Source organism: Mytilus californianus, unplaced genomic scaffold (genome assembly GCF_021869535.1).
Source record: "Mytilus californianus isolate M0D057914Y unplaced genomic scaffold, xbMytCali1.0.p SCAF_11, whole genome shotgun sequence".
Lineage (NCBI taxonomy): Eukaryota > Metazoa > Mollusca > Bivalvia > Mytilida > Mytilidae > Mytilus > Mytilus californianus.
The window spans coordinates 8,543,211-8,565,683 of NW_026262593.1; the positions used below are offsets into that span (position 1 = coordinate 8,543,211).

General features: G+C 33.9%; 1 protein-coding gene across 1 annotated transcript in view; it reads right to left on the minus strand.

The window, feature by feature from the left end:
- LOC127719496 (methyltransferase-like protein 27) overlaps positions 1 to 11,587 on the minus strand; it is a 34,663-nt gene extending 23,076 nt beyond the window's left edge. Inside the window, exon 1 of the mRNA XM_052225642.1 lies at positions 11,511 to 11,587. The gene's annotated coding sequence lies outside the window, so the exon portion shown is untranslated. The remainder of the gene's footprint in view (positions 1 to 11,510) is intronic.
- Positions 11,588 to 22,473: the final 10,886 nt, after the last annotated feature.

Here is a 22,473-nt window from a genome sequence, read left to right on the forward strand (position 1 = left end):
CACAGATTGTTAGACATATAGACCGACTGATAGCCGTGTCGACAGACTGTTGGACATGTAGACACAGCTTGGTAGACATATAGACCGACTGATAGCCATGTCGACAGACTGTTGGACATGTAGACACAGCTTGGTAGACATATAGACCGATTGATATCCATGTCGACAGACTGTTGGACATGTAGACACAGCTTGGTAGACATATAGACCGACTGATAGCCATGTCGACAGACTGTTGGACATGTAGACACAGCTTGGTAGACATATAGACCGACTGATAGCCGTGTCGACAGACTGTTGGACATGTAGACACAGATTGTTAGACATATAGACCGACTGATAGCCGTGTCGACAGACTGTTGGACATGTAGACACAGCTTGGTAGACATATAGACCGACTGATAGCCATGTCGACAGACTGTTGGACATGTAGACACAGCTTGGTAGACATATAGACCGATTGATATCCATGTCGACACAGCTTGGTAGACATATAGACCGATTGATATCCATGTCGACAGACTGTTGGACATGAGGCAGACTGGTGGACACATACACAGAATGGTAAACATGTTAATAGACTATAGTGAACACAGAGACAGACTGTTGGACATGTAGACAGAATAGAAGACACAAAGAAGGATTGGTTAATATGTAGTCACACTTTTGAACATGTAGACACAGACTAGTCGAGTGGACACATAGACAGAATGGTGAAAATGTAGACGGACTAGTGGACATAGTCAGACTTGTAAACATGTAGATAGACAGGTGAACATGAAGACAGACTTGTTGACACATAGACGGACCGATGAGAATGTAGACAGACTTGTTTAAATGTAAATGGGCAAAATATTTGTCAACATAAAAATCTATGTCTAATACTGATTTTAATTTTTAGACATACAGTCAAACCTGCTTAAGAGACCACCTGTATTAAGCAAAAAACTGTGTTAAAAGACCACCGATTTTAGATTCCTCTGTATAGTACATTTCATAAATATCGAACCTTTATTAAAAGACCACCTGTCTTAAGAGACCACTTTTTTGCTATCCCATAAGTGGTCTCTTAAAACAGGTTTGACTGTATATAGTGAAATCTATACTGTGGGGGAAAGATTTGCATGAGGGGAAAAGTGACTATATGTATACGTATTGCCAATTTTTCGCTGGGGGAAGAATGGCAATGATACAACATTTCCCCGGGGGTAAAATTGGATCATGATAGTTTTCCCCCGGGGGGGAGGACTGGCATGGGGGAAGAATGTCTATATAACACCGGTAGTTCAGTGGTTGTCGTTGGTTTATGCCTGTCATATTTGTTTTTCTGAATTGTTTTTGCCTTTCATAGCCGACTTTACGGAATGGGTTTTTCTTATTGTTGAAGGCCGTACGGTTGTCTATAATTGCTTACATCCACTTCATTTGTACTCTATTGCATAATTGTCCCATTGGCAATCATACCAAATCTCCTTAGTTTTATATAATCTGTTAAATTTAAAATTGATATCACAACCTGTATAAACATCGGTCATTTGATAAAGTTATGACGTCATTGCAGCAAATCAATAAAGCGTACGTCGATTAGAGAAGCTAAAAAGTGGACGTCGATTTGAGAACAACAAAAAAGACGTCGATTAGTAGGGTATAAAATTGGCCGTCGATTTGGCATGTTATTTTAATGTCGTCGGATTTGGACGTCGATTTGAGGAACGGCCGTCGATTAGAGACCGATGAGTCTTACATATATATGCAAATAGTTTATATGACAGTACCATTTGGGTTTTTTTAAGGTTTTTTTTTTTGCTATTATCAAAAGAGTTATTTTGTGTGATGCTACGTTTCAATATTTGGTGTCATGATATATAGTGCGACTGCAGTTTTTCTTATATTTGTTAAGCATCTTACGCCGAATACATTGTAACGTACATAAACATATAATCCCGTTGGTACTTTATATGTATAAAATAACTTGTTTTGGGATTTTGATTGCGCGACCGTAAACGTATTATACGAGCGAACTACATTTGCGCGAAATTCAAAATGACAAGCATTTCGTTTGCGCGAAGAAATCGTATTAATACGCTTGCGCGAATCTACCTGTAATTCAACTGAGTTTTCACCTGACTTTTTATAGTGAGAATAACCTGAATTTTATGGATTTTTATGATTTTTTTTTAGGAAAATGAGATAACATGTTGGTGGTTGTCTATCATATTTGTTAAGAACATAGTTTGCATACCACATTTTCAATTCTTATATTTAAGAAATAATTTGTGGCAGCCGTATAGATTTGTTTTCATTTTACAATGGGTTGGGCATTTATATTTGATTATTTCCGAGCGATAGCGATGGGTATAATACATGTGGTAATAGCTGTAAAAAGACTGGACCATTGTTGGTACGATTTGTTACTTCATTAGACACAGTCGTCCACACTGTAATTTCAGCCCACTAGTTACGTAAATTTCTTTTATGTAGTCGGCAAATTTATTTCATTTTTTATTATCAGGAACATCTGACATTATATCGTCAGCAAAACCGTCCTCAACTTCCTCCGCTGGAAGAAATGGCAATCAGAAAATCTGCGTTAACCATTTTTCTATTTCATTTGACCTATCTTTGTCCTCATTAGCTAAACCTAAATTTTGTATTTTGTCCAAGATGAAAACGACAACCTTTGACTGTAGTATTTGGATGAATTTTAACAAAAAGATCAAATTAATTCTTTTTTTGTGAACTATAAGTAAACTTTGTTAACTTCAGAATTTCTTTAACTCGACCATTCACGACTCATTAATGTCTCCATGAAGACTCCCACCCGACCACTAATTGAAAACATATTCGAATTCTGACCAATTCACAATCTCTGGACGTTCTTCACTCAACTAGCTAGACCAAATCAACTATACTCGATCTCAGCCCGATCTTGACCAGACCAGGTCGACCTGGTCGTATAGGGGTCGTAGGGATAGTCGGGAATTTGTCGGGTATGTACAATTTCAGTATAAAAAATGTCTGAATTTGTTAAGCCCCGCCGCAGCGTAGGGAGCATTAAGTGTTAACCTTGTCCGTCTGTACACGTGTACGTCCAATCAGTTAGTTTCCCTTCTCTCTAAATTTTGCCCCAACCAAATGTTATGACACGTATACACAATGCTTATTACCATAATACACAGATCATGTGCTAATTTGGATGGCGTCACTTTTATCGATTTTGAGTAATGACCCTTTATAATGCTATATATATGCAAGCGGGCCATTATTTGTGTCCCATGGACACATTCTATATTTTATTCATTTGGTTAGATTCAGTAGTTTACAGAAGCTCTGAGTAAAATCAGACATTTAAGATATCTACGTCGAAATAAAACAGTTGGATTTGTAGGCAATGTGGTTAGTTCTCCAGAATGTCAGGTTAATAGCTGTGAAGTACCTTGAAAAGGGCGTAGAAGACGAACAAAAAGTCGTAGACAGCAACGTGCGCCAAAGAATCTAGGTGAGACAGAGGTTGACACGACGACAGCTGTATGGGCAAAATGAAAGACTTGCAGGAGTTCAACAAAGAAGACCCCAAATGTTTATAAAATAGTCCTCAAAGTAGTGTAGGAAGCTGATATGTTATGGTAGCTTTCGTTGCTCTTTTCTTGAAAATGACATCATGAAATGAGATTTGTCCTCATATTGGTACTTATGTTAGATAACAATATACATAAATTTTACCAGCCCTTTTTCTTTCCTTTCTTACAAATTAAGCCTACTGTTTGTGTCATATTTGTGTATATGTATGTAATCAGTATTTTGTATAGATTTGATATCCAGAAGTTGAAAGGTTAAAGCTAGAATGTATTTTTGACGTATCCATGGCACAAACCTACATGTTTTTGCTAAAAGTGGTGTAAAGGTGTCACACATTTCCTCAAAATTTGGTCAAAAGTTGAAATTTGAATCCCTTGGAGTGATACCTTTTCTCAAACTGTTGACATATATCCATCAAGAGATCTGTACTTGGAGTAATGTTTGCGTAGTTAATCATTTGTTTAGTTAAAATTAATGAACAATGACAAAATATTTTTGCAGCAGCAAAGTTATGAAAGTTAATCAGATCTGCATATCTAGATTAAATTATAGATTCGTTTCGTCTAGCAAATAATTATAACTCCTTATTAAAGTTCACATATGAAATCTCAAACAATAAAATGTCGTTCTTAGATGTTGATGTAATCAAAGGTCAAAGATTTACAACACATGGCATGCTTGACCTTGACTACATTTTAAAGAAACCAATTCTTATCTGTTTCTGCACAGATATAGCTGTCACTCACAGCATGTATTCAGAGGATTTATTAAAGGTGAAGCAATACGGCAAATTAGAAACACAAGTGACCATAACAAATTAATAAACAATCTAACTAATTTCAAAGTGAAATTATTAGATAGATGTTATGATAACGTGGAAATAGATGATAGTAGTACTGATGATTTATCAATTGACAGTACTGAATTACTACAACAAAACAAATCAAAAGAAAAACAAAATATTCCATTAGTTTTAATAACTAAATATAATCCATATATACGTAAAATAAAGAAACGTATTATGAAACACGGGCATTTATTACAGTTAGACGAAGATTGTGTACAAATATTCAATACAGCACCAATTGTTGCGTATAGCAAACACAAGAGTGTTGGAGATATGCTTAGTAGATCAAAGTTAAAGACTTTAACATAAAATTGACAGTTGGACCCCTGATGATGGCAGATCTGTCATAATAACTAGATCTATTGAAGAAGAATTAAAATATAAATATATCAATATATACATGAATAACTTTCATATTTGATTATATTCAAATATAGCATCTTAAAATGACCATCCCAAGCTTAACTGCCGAAACACTAAATAAAAGTAGTGTCGGGTCCTATCATGCAATATGGGATGCGTGGTTGCATGGGTGTTTTATTATAACAAAACATACACGAACTTTTTCACTTATGAGATATATTAATTTTTCCCCATGTTTCTGGATTCTGTCCGGCTAAAAACTTCAAAATTGTGTAATATAGAATTATGACCTCTTGCTCTCGCTCTAAAGCTGAAATTCTGTTTTATTGCTTGTGCTGATTTTCAAGGAAATAGTTAATTCATTCTGTTCTGTTTTTTTTGTTACAGTTACCTATTGAGGTAATGACGTTGCTAACGTAAAATGTTATTTTCGCGACGTCAAACTGTGACATATGGGAAAAAGATGCATTTTTCGACTGATTTTTATCATTCAAACTGATTTAACTTTTAAACGAGTTCATGGACCCCTCTTTTTTAAAATGACATTCGGTCTGATTACGTATTAAGATTATTTGTACCAAATTTCATGAAAAAGTCAATGATGCAATTTTTTAAAATTTGATAAATATACAGCAAAAAATGATGTTTTTTTCTATATTCATGAACCTTTGGTATATGTACAAAATGGCCCGTTTCTGTTATTCATTATTTTTGTTGTTTTAATACTATTGCAGTTTGAAAATTTCGTAATTCACATGGCTTCAGAAGGGGTCATAAACCTTAATAAGTCCACTGTTTAAATACATATAGATAAAAAAAAATTCCTATTTTTTCAAAGTTTGAAATATTAAATACTTATAATCACATTTGTCTATTGTAGTTAATTTGAGAATATTAAATATTCATCTTTTAAAACAACATGCACATTTAGGTGCACATTTTCGCTGGGTTAGTCATTTTCTCACCCAGCGCTAAACTCGTGAGACAAACGTCGCCTCGGTTGTCTTGTGGAGGCGTCTTCACCTCGAGTGTCAGATGTCGTGGGTTCTGACCCCGGCCGGGTCAAACCAAAGACTTTAAAATTGGTATTTGCTGATTTCACGTTACATTAAGGGGCAAGATCAAAGACTAGTTGGGTCGGAGTCAGAATATATAGTGTCCAGTTAGGGTGATATGTCAGCACATTAAAAATAGTGACACAAACAACCCATGCATTAACACGATGTCCAGTAGTCAGCACTTCTGTGTAAACATGAATTATCATTGATATGGTCAAATTAATAAATAAACTGTTGAGTAAAACTTTGAATTGTTTGACAAACTACGAATTTTATATTCAGGAATAGATAACCTGATCTGTATTTGGCAAAACGTTCCGGAATCTTGGGCCTTTTATGATCTAATGACTTTTTTAATCGACCTTTTGTACACGAAACACACATACAAAATTACAAGCATGATATCTTTGACTATGATGCATTTTTTTCCTTTGATATTCAATATTCGTTTTTTTTCTTTTCTTTGACGTATGAATATCTGATTAAAAAAATAACCATTTTTATTTATTTAAGTATGTTTAAAGTCATTATAGTACTGCAAATTAAGAGGAGATATGATTGATTGAATGTTGTTTTCTGACCGTCCAGTGACAAATACTTCATGAATGTTTATGACGGAAAGTAATGTAGAGAACAATTTTCAGACAAGAAATACGAAGTTGCACGCGTTGTCGTTGAAAAAGAGCAGCGGGAAGGCGGGGGACAATTACAAATCATAAGTACAATAAATACAAACAAATCCACTCTGTGTTTTTGTTAGATGTATTTCTATTTGTATCCATCTGATGAGTTAAGCCTTTTTAAACTGATTTTTATAGTTCGTTCTTATGTTGTACTGTTACACCACTGTCCCAGGTTAGGGGGAGTGTTGGGATCCCGCTAACATGTTCAACACCGCCACATTCTGTATGTATGTGCCTGTCCCAAGTCAGGAGCCTGTTATTCAGTGGTTGTCGTTTGTTACTGTGTTACATATTTGTTTTTCGTTCATTTTTTGTACATCAACTATGCCGTTAGTTTCCTCGTTTGAATTGTTTTACATTTGTCATTTTGGGGACTTTTATAGCTGACTATGCGGTATGGGCTTTACTCATAGTTGAAGGCCGTACGGTGATATATAGTTGTTAATTTATTTATGTGTCATTTGGTCACTTGTCAAGAGTTGTCTCATTAGCAATCATACCACATCTTCTTTTTTAGAAACATCATGGTAAAAAAATTACACAATATGAATTCGCAATAGTGTTGGATAGTTTTGTTTGATCTTTATTACTGTTACAGTTTCACAATTAAATAATTAAAATCATCACATGGTGTCGTCTTATGTCGTATGATACAATGTATGTTATTATCTACTGTTCTGTAGTTCTGTAATTTATTTTCGCCATCCGTAATGATTGCCTAAAATGTTAACTTGGCATGCCATACATGAAAGAAATGCGGACGTGAAAGAAAGGACTTTTCACAAAAGCGTCAACGGAGATTAATAGATTCCAGGGCCACGATTTCGTCATTTATAAAACAAAATACGTGTTTCTGACGGGTAAAGTTGTACTAACATTTAATGTTGACACCATTTATTGCCATTATCAATCTGTTGAGTATAGAATTTATAGTCAAAACTTGTTTTTGTTTAGAATACACCATTCCATGGATAACATGTTTAACAAATCTGTGCAGTTTTTACGCTACAAAGACATATGATATGTATGCTTCGACATGCCAATCAACGTCTGTGTCACAGTGTTCCAAATATTGAAATTTAGTCAAAAAGGAACTGTTTTAGCATGAACCAGTTATTTAATAACTTTGGTTTTAGTTAGTGATTTACATTCCCAAAATTTCTCTGCAGTTTGTCACAGTTCCTTCTGATTTGTGTCAAACCCCGACAATCTGCTATAATCTCTGTTTAAATTCATACAATAATAAATACAGGAATATTCTGTGTTCCTTTCTCGTAGATGTAAAATTTGTCGTAAAAAACTAGCCATTTTAGCACGAAGAAAAGTCTTTTTGTCGAATCCAGCGAATACCGGAAATCATTTCTGGTCCGCAGTTCGTTTAAATATTTCTATGATTCAATGAAAACTGACGATTTTTTTCACCTTTTTTTAATTTTTAACTATGAGCGTACCTACGGCCCACTAAGATATTTGAACTGCATCAACATTTATATTCAAGGAATGTTAGGTTTAAATATTATCGTGGGCCGTAGGTACGCTCATAGTTTAAAATGCAGAAAAAGATTTGGAAACTGCCATTTATCTGCCGTTTTCGCGAATCTTGAGGTGTTTACAGCAACAAAGCATGAATAATATCAGATAAAGTTGACAAATCTATTGATGTTTACAATAATATAGGTTTTAAACTTTAAAAATATAGTACTATAATTTATGGCATATCACTTTTAATTTGAATCGAAATCGGGGGCCGTTCTTTGATGCTTATCGTACCTAGCTTGTCCTTTTAGTTATTTCTAAACAAAATATTTCATAAATTTATAGGATACTTATATAAAAGAGAACTTATAAATAATTTAACAAAAAAAAACAGCTTGTGTTTATCTGTTTATCTTTTAAAACAAAAAAGTTATGCACATCTGTCGGGAGGAAAAATACGTCCACAAATCCGAATTTTGAGCAAATATCTGAAATTTTGACCTCATTTTACTCAAAAAGTAGCACATGAAGGCATATTTTTTATTACATATTTGATTTAAGCAGGTAAAAAATAGCCTATATATCTTAAAGGGAAAAATTCTCACCGTCAGAAATAAACTGTTGGATATGCCCTTAATTGCCACGGCAGGGAAGTACATGTGAATATTTGTTAGCGAAAAGGCTCTGCTGGGTACATAATTAATACATCACCCGAGACAGAGATGATATAAGAAAATTATTGTTCATGTATGCCGCGTTTCCATTCCACTTGTTTTAAAATTACCCGGTGCCAGTGTGATAAAATCCACTAATATACCAGGCAAAACATATGAATATATAAAATGTAATAATATTAAAAAATGATTTGTTTTTCAATAAACTCGGACTTGATCATTAAAATTTTTTTTTTTTTTTTTTCAAATTATCGCATTATACATTTCATTTCTATAAGTACTGATAAAAAAGGGCGGAGACTTTAGTGATGATAATTGACTAGATTCGTTAAACACGCCTTCCAACAGTAAGATATACAGTCTAATCAAAATAAATTATACAGCCTATGCTACTTTCGAGTTTTGACCCTTTAATGATGTGTTTGAAATAGTACAGCATATGCTACAATTTAAAAATATAGCATAGTCAATGTTTGTGATATAGCATATGCGATAAAAATGCAGCATAACCAGACAAATATATATTGACCCTTTTGGGACGTCAAATATAGCTTATGCTACAAAGCAGCATAAGCTATATTTTATAGCTTATGCACCTCTTTTTACTTTTGACCCTTTCCGTACGCCATAAATCACTGCATGAATGAAATATTTGTTTTCGATGATACGTTATCGATTCGTGATAAATATAAAGAACGTGCATACAGAACTTAGTTTGGTATATATATATGCATGCATTGCTTCAATAATTTCGATAACATTAAAATTACAAGAAACTCGTGTCATATGATTTTAACACAAGGTAGTGTTTTTCTGCATTTAAGAATTGAATGCTTCTTTTTGTAAATTCATTGGGGTGTAAAAGCGTTGACCGAAGTACATTTTGTATGATCATGCAAACACGATTACTATCATTTTTTTCTTTTATTTACCTGTGCACTTTATTGTGGAAACGTGTGTCATCGTGTATGTTACAATTCATGAAATTCATTTTGAAATGAAGAATGACGCGAGATTGCTGTTAGCCAATCAAAATAAGTATAATAGTGAAACATACATCTAATGTAATTATTAATACTTTAAAATACAGAAAATAAGGATGAGAATGAATGGCTGTTTAACGTCCAGTTTCTCATTTAATGCATAACCAGGACGAGAACATGTTAATGTGATATGAATATGAACCCTTCTTTGTACTAGACCGACACACTAGTTCCCAAAGTATAACAAACCCCGAGCGGAACAGCCTTTGCTCTAATTCTAAGTTGCTGATTACTTAGTGCAGAAGCAGCAAATGTCAATTTTAAAGTCTTTCGAACCAAGACCAAAGCATTCAGGCGAGGCAAGACTGTTACAACAAAACCACCGAGGCGGTTCAGAAAATAAGCAGCAATCTTAATTATTTGATTAGAATTTTGACTGATTATTCTTTGCAATGAAGTAAACAATTGAATTTTTGCCTTGTAATTTATACTTGACCTAGGTTTACAACAGTTGACAATGAACTATTTTGACTGTTGAATCTTGTGATTACATAGCTTGATATATTGAAATCCTTTTCTGCAAAATTCATCATTCAGATGTACCAAAACTTGTCATTCCCTTTGCAAGTTCTGTTTTATGGCTAATATTTAGGTAAATTAAGAAACTTTTAGTCTGTATTTAAATTAAAATCCAAACAATTTTATTGTTTCTTAAAACCTGGGACTATTATACTAACTTAGTATAATAGTCCCAAATAAAACACAGTGCAATTTATTGCAATCAGTCTGAGGTCTTCATTGAATAGTTTTCTTCAAAACAAAAACAATAATTAGCTTATAGGTGTATATGTACATATAAATTATGAAAAAAAAACGTTTCTATCGAAGGAACCACGTCATTGAGATGATAAAATAAAAAAAAACATCGTCAAGAAAACCTTATTTGTTAAGGTCCCAATCAATTCATTAATCCTTAATTCAACACTAAAATTTTCTTTTGTTACGATTGAGGGCACTGCATGGTTCAATGCAATCCAGAGCTTGGATAAGAAGTGAAAAATAAACCATTTACTCCAGTTATAGACAATAATTTCAGGCTTTCTTCTGGCTTTGGATTTGTTAGAAGTAAAAGGCCACACTTTTACATGCATGTTTTGGTGAAGAAAGGGGAAAGATACCAAAGGGAAATTAAAACTCATCAGTCCAAAATAAACAGACGACGCCATAGTTAAAAACAAAACACCAAAAGACAAACAACTGTACACAAAACACAATATAAAAAACTATAGATTGAGAAACACGAACCCCACCAATATCCGGGGTGATATCAGGAGCTCCGGGAGGGTAAGGGGTTATAGGAAGAGGTATAATTGTTCAGTCGCAATTGCAATTTTCAATTCAAGTCGATTGAGAATTTAAGACGTATAGCCCATTTCATGCATTAAAAAGAGAAATATCAATAAATGAAATAAATGTACTTTGGTTCTATTTCCTATTTCAACTCTATTCAGAATATTCTACAAGTTTTTTTCTAAAATAAGGTATTCTAAACCTGTCTTCTCTAATACGGGTGTATCATTCAAAATTAAAACAAATATACAGAAATTATCCTAACCCATGTGTGACAGTAATACTTGAAGTACACGTTGAATGTGATTTACCCATACAGGTATGACTATTTATACAGTTACACATGCGAAACAAATTGTGTTCTACATTCTGCATGTTTGCATGCCAATGTAAATAACTCTCTGTTAATTGATGAACCTCGATAAATACATAAATAAATTTAAATACAATTTTACAAAATAAATATTTTGAATTTTAAGTAATGTAAAATGAATTACCTGTTATGTGGCCGACAACATGTACAGCTACAACGATTATTAAAAATAACTGTGTATCGGGGATGTGTCCTAATTTTTCATCTAGTTATTCTTGGCGTACATGCGTCATGTTATTGATATCTTCCATTTTCCCCCCGTTTTCCCCTTCATCTAATGATCATTGATATTATTTCCAAGAATAGCATTAAATGGACTTCCATCTGATGAGTTAAGCCTTTTTCAACTGATTTTAGTTTGTTCTTATATTGTACTGTTACACCACTGTCCCAGGTTAGGGGAGGGTTGGCGCCTTCAAACGAGTAGAACCCCGCCACATTCTGTATGTGCCTGTCCAAAGTTAGGAGCTTGTAATTCAGTGGTTGTCGTTTGTTGCTGTGTAACATATTTGTTTTTTGTTCATTATTTTGTATATAAATTAGGCCGTTAGTTTTCTCGTTTGAATTATTTTACATTTGTCATTTCGGGGCCTATTATAGCTAACTCTGCGACCTACATTTATTAATTTCTGTGTTATTTGGTCTCTTGTGGAGAGTTGTCTCATTTGCAATCACACCACATCTTCTTATTTTTATATTCGCATATGTGTGTTATGATTGCCAATGAGACAACTCTCCACCAGAGACCAAATGACTCAGAAGTTTACAAGAAGTCACCGCACGGCCTACAACAATGAGCAAAACCCATACCGCATAGTCGTAGTGACGTTTAAGGTTCCGTCGAATGAAATGATATATGACTGATAAATTATACATATAGTCAAGGATCTCATTAAAACACAATACCTAAAACGTTTGATAAATTAGTCATATATACATTGTGTACAACTACTTGGTTTGGAAACTAAGCTGTACATATACAAATCTAAAAGCAAATTGATATCACATCTTAATTTTCACGGTGATGTTCTCAATACTTTTTTTTTTTGGCATTGCTCAAGTTCATGCATTTTTTCGGGCTGCTTATGACGTTTTTACATGAAATCCGTTAGGGGTGTACTAATTGACGTTTTGGTCTGGTGGAAACTGTTTTTTTGTATCATTGTTGAAATTGGGCGTTTAACTGCGAGTACTCTTAAATTGGTAGTTTGTGTGGTTTTCTTTTTCTTTATGTTATTTTTATTTTGTTAAAATACCGATCAGATGATTCAAGCCCTTTACAACTTTTCTTTACACTTTTGTATTAATATCTATTATTTCACCCGGGGTCTGGGGAGGGTTTAGCATTTATAAGTATGCGTACCCACACCTCCTTATTTATGTACCAGACTAAAACTAGGAGTCAGTATTATAATGGTTGACTTACGGTGACACAGTTGTCTACAATAAGTTTTTTCCTTTATTGTTGTAGTTTAGAAAAGGCCTTAAAATTTCTCTTTTAAATTGTTTCACTTTTCGTTATTTGAATGTCTTTATTTTAGCTACTGTTGAAAAAGAATGAAATGTTTCACCAAATTTAGAACAACTATTCCAGAAAATCGGTATGTTTAAAGTGTTATGAATCACCTAGGTTTGATCCACCCTAACTCAACTCTTAAAAGTGCTTGTTTTTTGCAACTCGTCTCTCGAATTAGTGAAACCCCAATGTAAGCTATACGCTGTAAAAAACCTTGAAATGTTACACCAAAAGCTACTTCATATTTACGACTACTGTTCTAGAAAATCGATGTAAATGAGTGCCTTAAACTATACATCGTGTTATGTATCACCTAGGTGTGATTTTACACTACCTTCACACTTCATAGTGTTGGTTTTGTGTAACTCGCTACTCAAAATTATTGTCACCTCCGTGATAGACGTACACTGTAAAAAAAAGATTTGATTTTACAGCAAAACTTGCATCATATTTAGGATAACTATACCAATAATCGGCGTGGTTGATGGTTTTATACTATTAATCGTGTATCACCTGAGTGTGATTCCATCCAGACTTCAAACTTAAATGTATGGATTAGGTGCAACTCACTATTCGAATTAGTGTTGCATACCAATGCAAGGCACAACAAGGTTTCCCTTTGCGGTTCAGAAAAATTCCACGTCATAAAATTCATTCCAGAAAATCGGTGCGTCTTATACGATTATCTATGATGTAATACCATGAACCGTGTTCGATGTGAACCTTTTTGAAATCAAAAAAAGAGTATAAATGTTTGTCTAATTTGTGTAGTATTTTCACTGTAGGACGCGACCATATGAGTTTGGTTTGGAGGGCAAGTTTAGTTTGAACAGAATTATGTTCTAGTCATTTTGGGTCTTACACTTGATTTGAATTATTTTGTTCAAAGATATTTTCTGTCGAGATGTTAATATTTATTATTTTCCACAAGATGGTAAGATTGCTAAACTACTACCAATCCATCCCAGTAGTTTAAACTGGTTTGTTCCGTAGCCATGTCTCCGTTGTGATCGATGGACACAGTACAGGAGTTGTAAACGTTGTTACAACGATGTCAAATAAGCGTAGGTTCAAATCTCGTTGGGGTGAAGATCACAAATTTGCTAACGCAAATTTGCAGAATTTACATTGAGGGGTTAATTATCTGACGAAATATATATATATAGCAGTCAGCAGGGTTTAAGAACATCCGTTGTTCGACCTGCTAGTCAAATGTGTGTTGTTAAAATATACTTTTTCACTTTTTTGGTCTTTTGGAAAATGTTGTTTGTGCTGTATTTAGACCCCTCTACCAAGAAATTTGTTTTGCATGCACACGTATAAAAATTGCGGTTTTTATCCAACGCAATCATAGGTTTGAACGTTGTTTTCAATTTAGACTTGTTTATTTTTTTTTTCGTTTGGGATTGTATTATATTTGCCTTCGGGTTTATATGATCCGTTCATCCTATTTCGACTCTTCAAAATTCAAGAGTCTATCTTAAATTGAGATAAATTATATGGCCTTCCAAATACCGTTTCGATTCCTAACATCACTGAAGAGACATTAATTGTCGACATCCGGATATGGTGTACTAATTTTTGCACCTTTTGTTTGCGGTATACCATCTTTTCCGCAAGTTTATTGTTTTCTGTTTGGTATTGAATTAATAGTTAAGATCCGTTTATTTGGCAATCGCCAATGACAGTCAGCAGGGTTTAAAAACATACGTTGTTCGACCTGCTAGTCAAATGCGTTTTGTTAAAATATACCTTTTCACTTTTTAGCTCACCGGGGCCCGAAGGGCCCCATGTGAGCTTATGCCATCACTTGGCGTCCGTCGTCGTCCGTCGTCTGTCGTCGTCGTCTGTCGTCGTCGTCCGTCGTCGTCGTCCGTCGTCGTAAACTATTTAAAAAATCTTCTCCTCTGAAACTACTGGGCCAAATACCTTCAAACTTTAACTAAATGTTCCTTAGGGTATCTAGTTTATAAATTGTATCCGAAGTTTTGATCCATCGACAAACATGGCCGCCATGGCTAAAAATGGAACATAAGGGTCAAATGCAGTTTTTGGCTTATATCTCAAAAACTAAAGCTTTTTGAGCAATTTTGACATAGGGTAAAATTGTTTAAGTGGTCAAGATCTATTGGCCCTGAAATTTTCAGACGAATCGAACAACCCATTGTTGGGTTGCTGCCACCAAATTGGTAGTTTTCACAAAATTTTGCAGTTTTTTGTTATTATTTTGAATATTATTATAGATATATATAAACTGTAAGCAGCAATAATGTTCAGGCAAAGTAAGATCTACAAAAAAGTTAATATGACCATTATTGTCAATTGACCCCTTAAGGAGTTATTGCCCTTTAAAGACAATTTTACACAATTTGTTCATCAAGTTTGCTAACATTTAAAAATCTTCTCCTCTGAAACTACTGGGCCAATTACCTTCAAACTTTAACTAAATGTTCCTTATGGTATCTTGTTTATAAATTGTATCCATCGACAAACATGGCCGCCATGGCTAAAAATAGAACATAAGGGTCAAATGCAGTTTTTGGCTTATATCTCAAAAACTAAATCTTTAAGAGCAAATGTGACATGGGGTGAAATTGTTTAATTGGTCAAGATCTATCGGCCTTGAAATTATCAGACGAATAGAACAACCCATTGTTGGGTTGCTGCCACCGAATTGGTAGTTTTAACAAAATTTTGCAGTTTTTTGTTATTATTTTGAATATTATTATAGATATATATAAACTGTAAGCAGCAATAATGTTCAGAAATGTAAGATCTACAAAAAAGTTAATATGACCAAAATTGTCAATTGACCCCTTAAGGAGTTATTGCCCTTTAAAGACAATTTTACACAATTTGTTCATGAAGTTTGCTAACATTTAAAAATCTTCTCCTCTGAAATACAGGTGAGCGATTCAGGCTCTTGAGAGCCTCTTGTTTGGTCTTTTGGAAAATGTTGTTTGTGCTGTATTAAGACCCCTCTACCAAGAAATGTGTTTTGCATGCATACGTATAAAAATCGGGTTTTTATCCAACGCAATCATAAGTTTGAACGTTGTTTTCAATTTAGACTTGTTTATATTTTTTCGTTTAGGCTTGTATTATATTTGCCTTGCGGTTTATATGATTCGTTCATCCTATTTCGACTCCTCAAAATTCAAGAGTCTATCCTTAATTGAGATAAATTATATTGCCTTCCTAATACCGTTTCGATTCCTAACATCACTGAAGAGACATTAATTGTCGACATCCGGATATGGTGTACTAATTTTTGCACCTTTTGTTTGCGGTATATCATCTTTTCCGCAAGTTTATTGTTTTCTGTTTGGTATTAAATTAATAGTTCAGATCCGTTTATTTGGCAATCGCCAATGGCAGTCAGCAGGATTTAAGAACATCCGTTGTTCGGCCTGCTAGTCAAATGCGTTTTGTTAAAATATACTTTTTCACTTTTTTGGTCTTTTGGAAAATGTTTTTTTGTGCTGTATTAAGACCCCTCTACCAAGAAATTTGTTTTGCATGCACACGTATAAAAATTGCGGTTTTTATCCAACGCAATCATAGGTTTGAACGTTGTTTTCAATTTAGACTTGTTTATATATATTATATATATATATATACACAAAGAAGCCATTAAACTTGTTAAACATTTGTATTTACAATTAAGTTTTTTACATGCAATAATGAAATTTACAGTACAGAAAGCATACATTTATATATACAGATCTCATAATCAATTAAGAACGCCATAATTCCTTATGACTAGCTAGTTTTCAAATTGAATAAACAAGATAATTATCCCGTCACAGCAAACTCGTTCTCACTACGTATATGTTCGCACTGCGTTCTGAAAAAAATGTAGCCGAACGGGCTTAAACTATGTGCAAACGGAGTGGACATAGTAGCAACTGTTTACGGTCTGTACATTACGAATTTCATGGACGGGTTTGATCGGGAATTTTCTGATGACCATCCCGTCCTGCAATAAGACATGGTGGCAACGTACTTAAAACGGGATAGACGTAGTAAGATAGGAATTGCCGTACACGGAACGTACTAAACATGTGCTTTGACGTACTGTGGTTGGGTGTAAATTGGATGTACGTGTACACACAGACCAAGTCCATTTGTAGCATTTGCATCCCGTTCACACACAGACACAACTCGACCTCATTACGTCCTAAGTGCGTCTTCATTCCGTCTAAAAACGATCAATACAAAGCAACAAGTTCTGAACAAGATAGCAACACGTTTCTTCACAGTTCTAAAAGGATGTCGTTTATTGCGTTCTAATGTAGTAAGGTATAAAAAGAGGCCATTTTCTCACTGATTCATTATTTGGTTACATGTACGTATATACCCAGGAACCTTGATATCCTTGCAGCTCGAGGGGGTGACGGGGACTTGGACTGTTTGGAGACGGTTTCTCCTTCACAATCTTATAGAATCTTAACTGAATATAAACTAACTGCAGACATGGTAAAGACCAATTTGACGTATCGAGAACTGTTTAAGAACTAACAAGGATCGCATTATAGACATTTACCGGCCTAAGCTATACGTTCTAGCCGGACAATAACCCGTTAATATGTTTTTCAGGACTAGTTATGGGTGACTGAAGCTTTGTCCGGTCCTTTTCTGTGTACAATTTTAATAATAAATATTGCTTTGTAGATTGATCGTTGTTACCGAGTTGGTTGTCGGTAACTGATACTGCTTACTATTGTTTCTTTCCGTTGTCTACATATTCGTTCATTGGCAAAAACTATCTAACAGTTGCCCTTTGTTTCATATATTTTCACATGCAAATTAAAAATCACCCTTTTTATTCATCAATTAAAAGTTCAGCTCTATGATGTAAACATAAAGTATAAATTAAAAACAGTAGTTATATATAAACATTGAAAGATTTATACAAGGGCAATTCTTTATAATCATCTGTTGCACAAATTGTAATTTTTTAATGCAATAAGTATTATTAAAACAATAATGACTTATAATTAGAAAAAAACTATATGTTTTTGATTTAATTCAACAATAAATTTATTTATTAATAGCTAGCGCTTTAACACAAGATGTAAATTTTAAAGAATGCAATGTATTTATATTAAATCCTTAAATTCTATTACGATTTATGCATGAAATTATCATGCCAATGAATTAAGAAAAAAAGATTTTTATAGTCAAAGCGTATATTTTTCAACCTGACAAGATTATAATATGGAAAGCTATTTTGTATTTCAATACATTCACATGCTCGTACACGTCATCATTTTGGATCTCTCTTAAGGAAATAGTCGAGGAGTAGCATTAAGATAACTTACCCTAGCAGCTATTACTGACGACAAATCTATTCATAAGGAAAGTAAAGAAACGTATTCTATGGAATTGGAGATTGGTATATCACAGACTTTCAATTTTTTACAATGACTTGAAATTTGGCATACATATAACTTACTTGTTAACAGCTAATTTATGTTAAAGCGGTTAAAACTTCTTTCATAAAATCAGATTTCACCTCCCCTAACTGAGACTAAGTGTCAGAGGGGTCTTTGCCAAAAAGCAAGATTTGTCTTCATAACCAATAAGATGTACTGCTTATTCATGTCTACCTTAATGCTATCAATAAATACACAAAACGACAAATTAAGGGTTGATGTGAATCAATATCAATTGTTAATATACTAAGGCAAACGTCATATGATAATTAAAGATATAAAACTACGTCTTGGTTATTTTGTGTCCAGAAGTCTCCCGTCTAGCTAATTGACCGATTGAACCGTCTTCACCCTTGCTCTGAAATAGAAGAGAAATTCTTTAAAATATAATGATTCACACAAACATTTGAAATATAATTCTAAAATTAAATAAGATCTATGATGTAAAAGAGTACATACACCGAAATTAATCGCTTTCATTTATCTTTACATTGGGTCTATCTCACTCGTGGTGGACATTTCGTGAGTATTCAGCACTTCTGTGTTGACACAAAATATGATTGATTTGTTCTTTTTATGTAAATAAAACGTGGAATTATTCGAAACACTAAGGTCTTCCTATACCAGACATACATTGTTTAAGCCGTACTTGGCACAACTTTCCCGAATTTTTGGATTTGATACTCTTTAACTTCTTATTTGATTTCACCTTTCAACAGTACTGTTTTGATTTGAGCACCACTAAATAGTCTTATGTAACCGAATCACGCGTCTAGCGTGCCAAATTATAACCCTGGTATCTTTGAGAATGTTTTCATGTAATAAGTCTGATTTCTAACAAATATACGATAAAAGGCGTCAATTAAAAAAAGACAAGTTTAAACTTCTTAGGGCGTATTTTTTATCATATAAATAAAACATGACTGATGGTTGCTCAAATTTGTTTCTAAAGATATACCCAGCACTTAAATATACATGGATATGCAAATACAAGTTTTGTACATGTGATTCCTGTATTGCTGGGGACTTATGGTAATAACATACCTTGCTCGTTTCTGATACACAAGGATGGCAACACAAACCATTGCAATTGCAAGAAAAGTTCCAATTACAGGTCCAGCTACCCAAGCCATACTCATGCTTTTGTCAACTTTGACACAACCTGAACAGAAATATAAAGAAGCGATAAAACTAAAAAAGAAATACATCTTGCTTTGAATTATTCTGAGTTTTAAATTGTTGAAATCTTTTGATTTTGTCAGTTACATTCAAGACGAAGATAAGCAGACGATTTTCGGTTGATAAAGGGGACATTTTTGTCTCCGAAAACGATTTCAACTGCTGAAAGTAAGAAGTTCGTCGGATTAAAATAAGCATACATTTATTCACTGTTTTCAATCTAAAAAAAGCAGGGGCGGATCCAGCCATTTTTAAAAGGGGGGTTCCCAAACAAGGTCAAAAAGGGGGGGGGGGGGGTCCAACTATATGTCCCCATTCAAATGCATTGATCGTCAAAAAAAAAAGGGCGGGTTCCAACCCCCGGAACTCCCCCCCCCCCCCCCCTGGATCCGCCACTGAAAAGAATGTTTTCCTTAAATGTTTTTGTTGTTCAAAACATCAAGACTGTTGCCTTAAGCAGATATTTTGATTTCAAGCTGATTTACGGGGGGAATAGGATAAAACATTACAGTACCTGTTACCGAAGATGGTATTGACCATACATATGGATATTGTGGATTACAGACGCTACAGAAATCAACAGCTTTCTGCTCTCCATCTGAATAACACTTTCCATCAATAAAACAAGTCTCTTCCTAGAAAAAAAAGTAGAATGTGCTTTGATACACACACGCACATTTATATATAATATATATATATATATATATATAGAAATTTATATAAAGAAAGAGACCTACAATATACTAAATATGTTCCGGAGGCGATACTGCATAGATAAGGATACATATCTATATATTTAAATAATTTGTGTGTTTAATTAAACGTGAAGCTACACCATATTTATGGAAAAAAAGTACCAGATCTACTACGATATAAATTAGTTGTCATGAATCAAAGCAATCATGGCAAATAACCACATTATATAATTTGAGAAAGGGATGATTTGTTGTGATGTGTCGGGTTATCTCATTGTGAAAAATCATAATTTTGTAATTATTGTTCCTCGTTTTTTCCCATACTGAAATAATTTATACCTAAACGTACTATTCGGTTGACAGATTGTTATCATTGTGTACTTAAATATACTGAGATAACAAAAAAATCCACAAGCCGTACTGGTCCTCTTATGTTCATTTGATCAATGTTATATCAATATTTGTTTAAAATAAGCCATTTTACTATAATGATAGTATTAAATTGAAGTTGTAACAGAGCATTCTACAAAAGAGGTGCAACATATATTTGTGCTACGATCGCATATCATTCGTAGTATACAACCGTTCATACACTGGTAGTAAAGAGGGGTGGGGTGGTTCAGTGGCTTCATCTACAGTTCAACAGTTATCACTGGTCTGTCAACACAAAGCGTGGGAGTTCGAATGCCGTTTCTGCAAATTAAGGAACGTTCAACTCTGATCCTAATTGGTTAGGGTTGCCAGTTTTCCTGCCAAATATCTGTGTTTCTCTGCAGGTATTGCGGTTTCCTCCCTCAATCAATAACAACTGGTCGTCATGATACGGTCAAGAGCTCTTACAGAACCATTCAACACCAACAGTTTACCAGTAAAATAATTGTAAATGGATACACTATCTACTAACATACTTTTGACGTGGCTTGGTATTTATAAATCCCGCCATTGTGTTATTGTGCTTAGGTCATTTTTTGTATTGTCTTTCATTTTTGCTTATGTACTTTGTCAATAGAGTGTCAATATGCCATTTTGTTTTTCTTTGTTGAAATACTTATTTGTTTTTATGGTGATTAAGATAATAACACAATGTTGACTGCTGTACCCCATTTTTTGACTTTTTGCAATTGCCTATTATGTCTGTTTGTTTTGTTCACACATTGTTGTTAATATAATGGAATTCTATGCGACTGTCATACGAGTGAGAGGTTCAGCTAGCTATAAAACCAGGTTTAATCTACCATTTTATACATGGAGAAATGAATATGACAGTTTTTTTTCATTCGTTTGATGTGTTTGAGCTTTTGATTTTGCCATTTTTCCGTTTTGAATTTTCCTTGGAGTTGTTATTTAATTTTTGAACCATTCTAGTTGTCTTCTTTTGTTTAAACAGAAATTTATACACCACAAATGTTTGGCATGCTCGATACTAATTCATTTATTAGATCAATAGCTGCATGTATAATCCTTCCAATATAAATAATCATTACCTTAAGTACGAATTGTGGTAGGTTTGAATGCGTTTTTGAACGTTGACATTTCGAATCAAATATGAATAACTCTAGTTCATCTCCAAAATGTTCCATATCGTAACTTATTCTCATGGAAAACAACTCGACAAATTTGTCCATATTAATGGAAGCGTCACGTTTGTGTCTGGTATTGCTTTCGATAGTCAGAGGACAGTGCACCTCCATTATAGTCTCTAGTCTTGCAATTGCTATCCAGGAAGAAGACAATACTTTCATACCCTTCTTTGTTAGCTGTAAGAATATATATATACAATAAAAGCCAGCAAGAGTAATGCAGATTTAAAGTTTAAATTATATGACAAAATAAAGACAATAAATGTATATTTCAGAGCGACTTTTGGCTATTTTTTACATGCATTTCTACACTCACGTATGCCTTATACAAATGTATAGAACTTATAATAAATTTGTAACGCTCACTTGACATGTTTGTAAAATAAAGCGATGTGAAATAATTGCTTATGAGACATAGATTCACAATAGAACATAGATCAAGCATACTTTAACAACCATTGATCACTGGTCGGCCTTCAATAATAAACTAAACCTCAACAGTAGGGTAAGCCAGAAAAGCAATATTTAATCATGAATAGTATTTCACGTAACTATGTAGCTCAAACTTTTAGTAAAAGTATTATACAAAATTTTTTTATCCGGTGAAACCATATCGAAGCTTATACTTGCAAAAATACAAATAGATACCAACTATCAACTTAACAGCTGTACCTTCAAG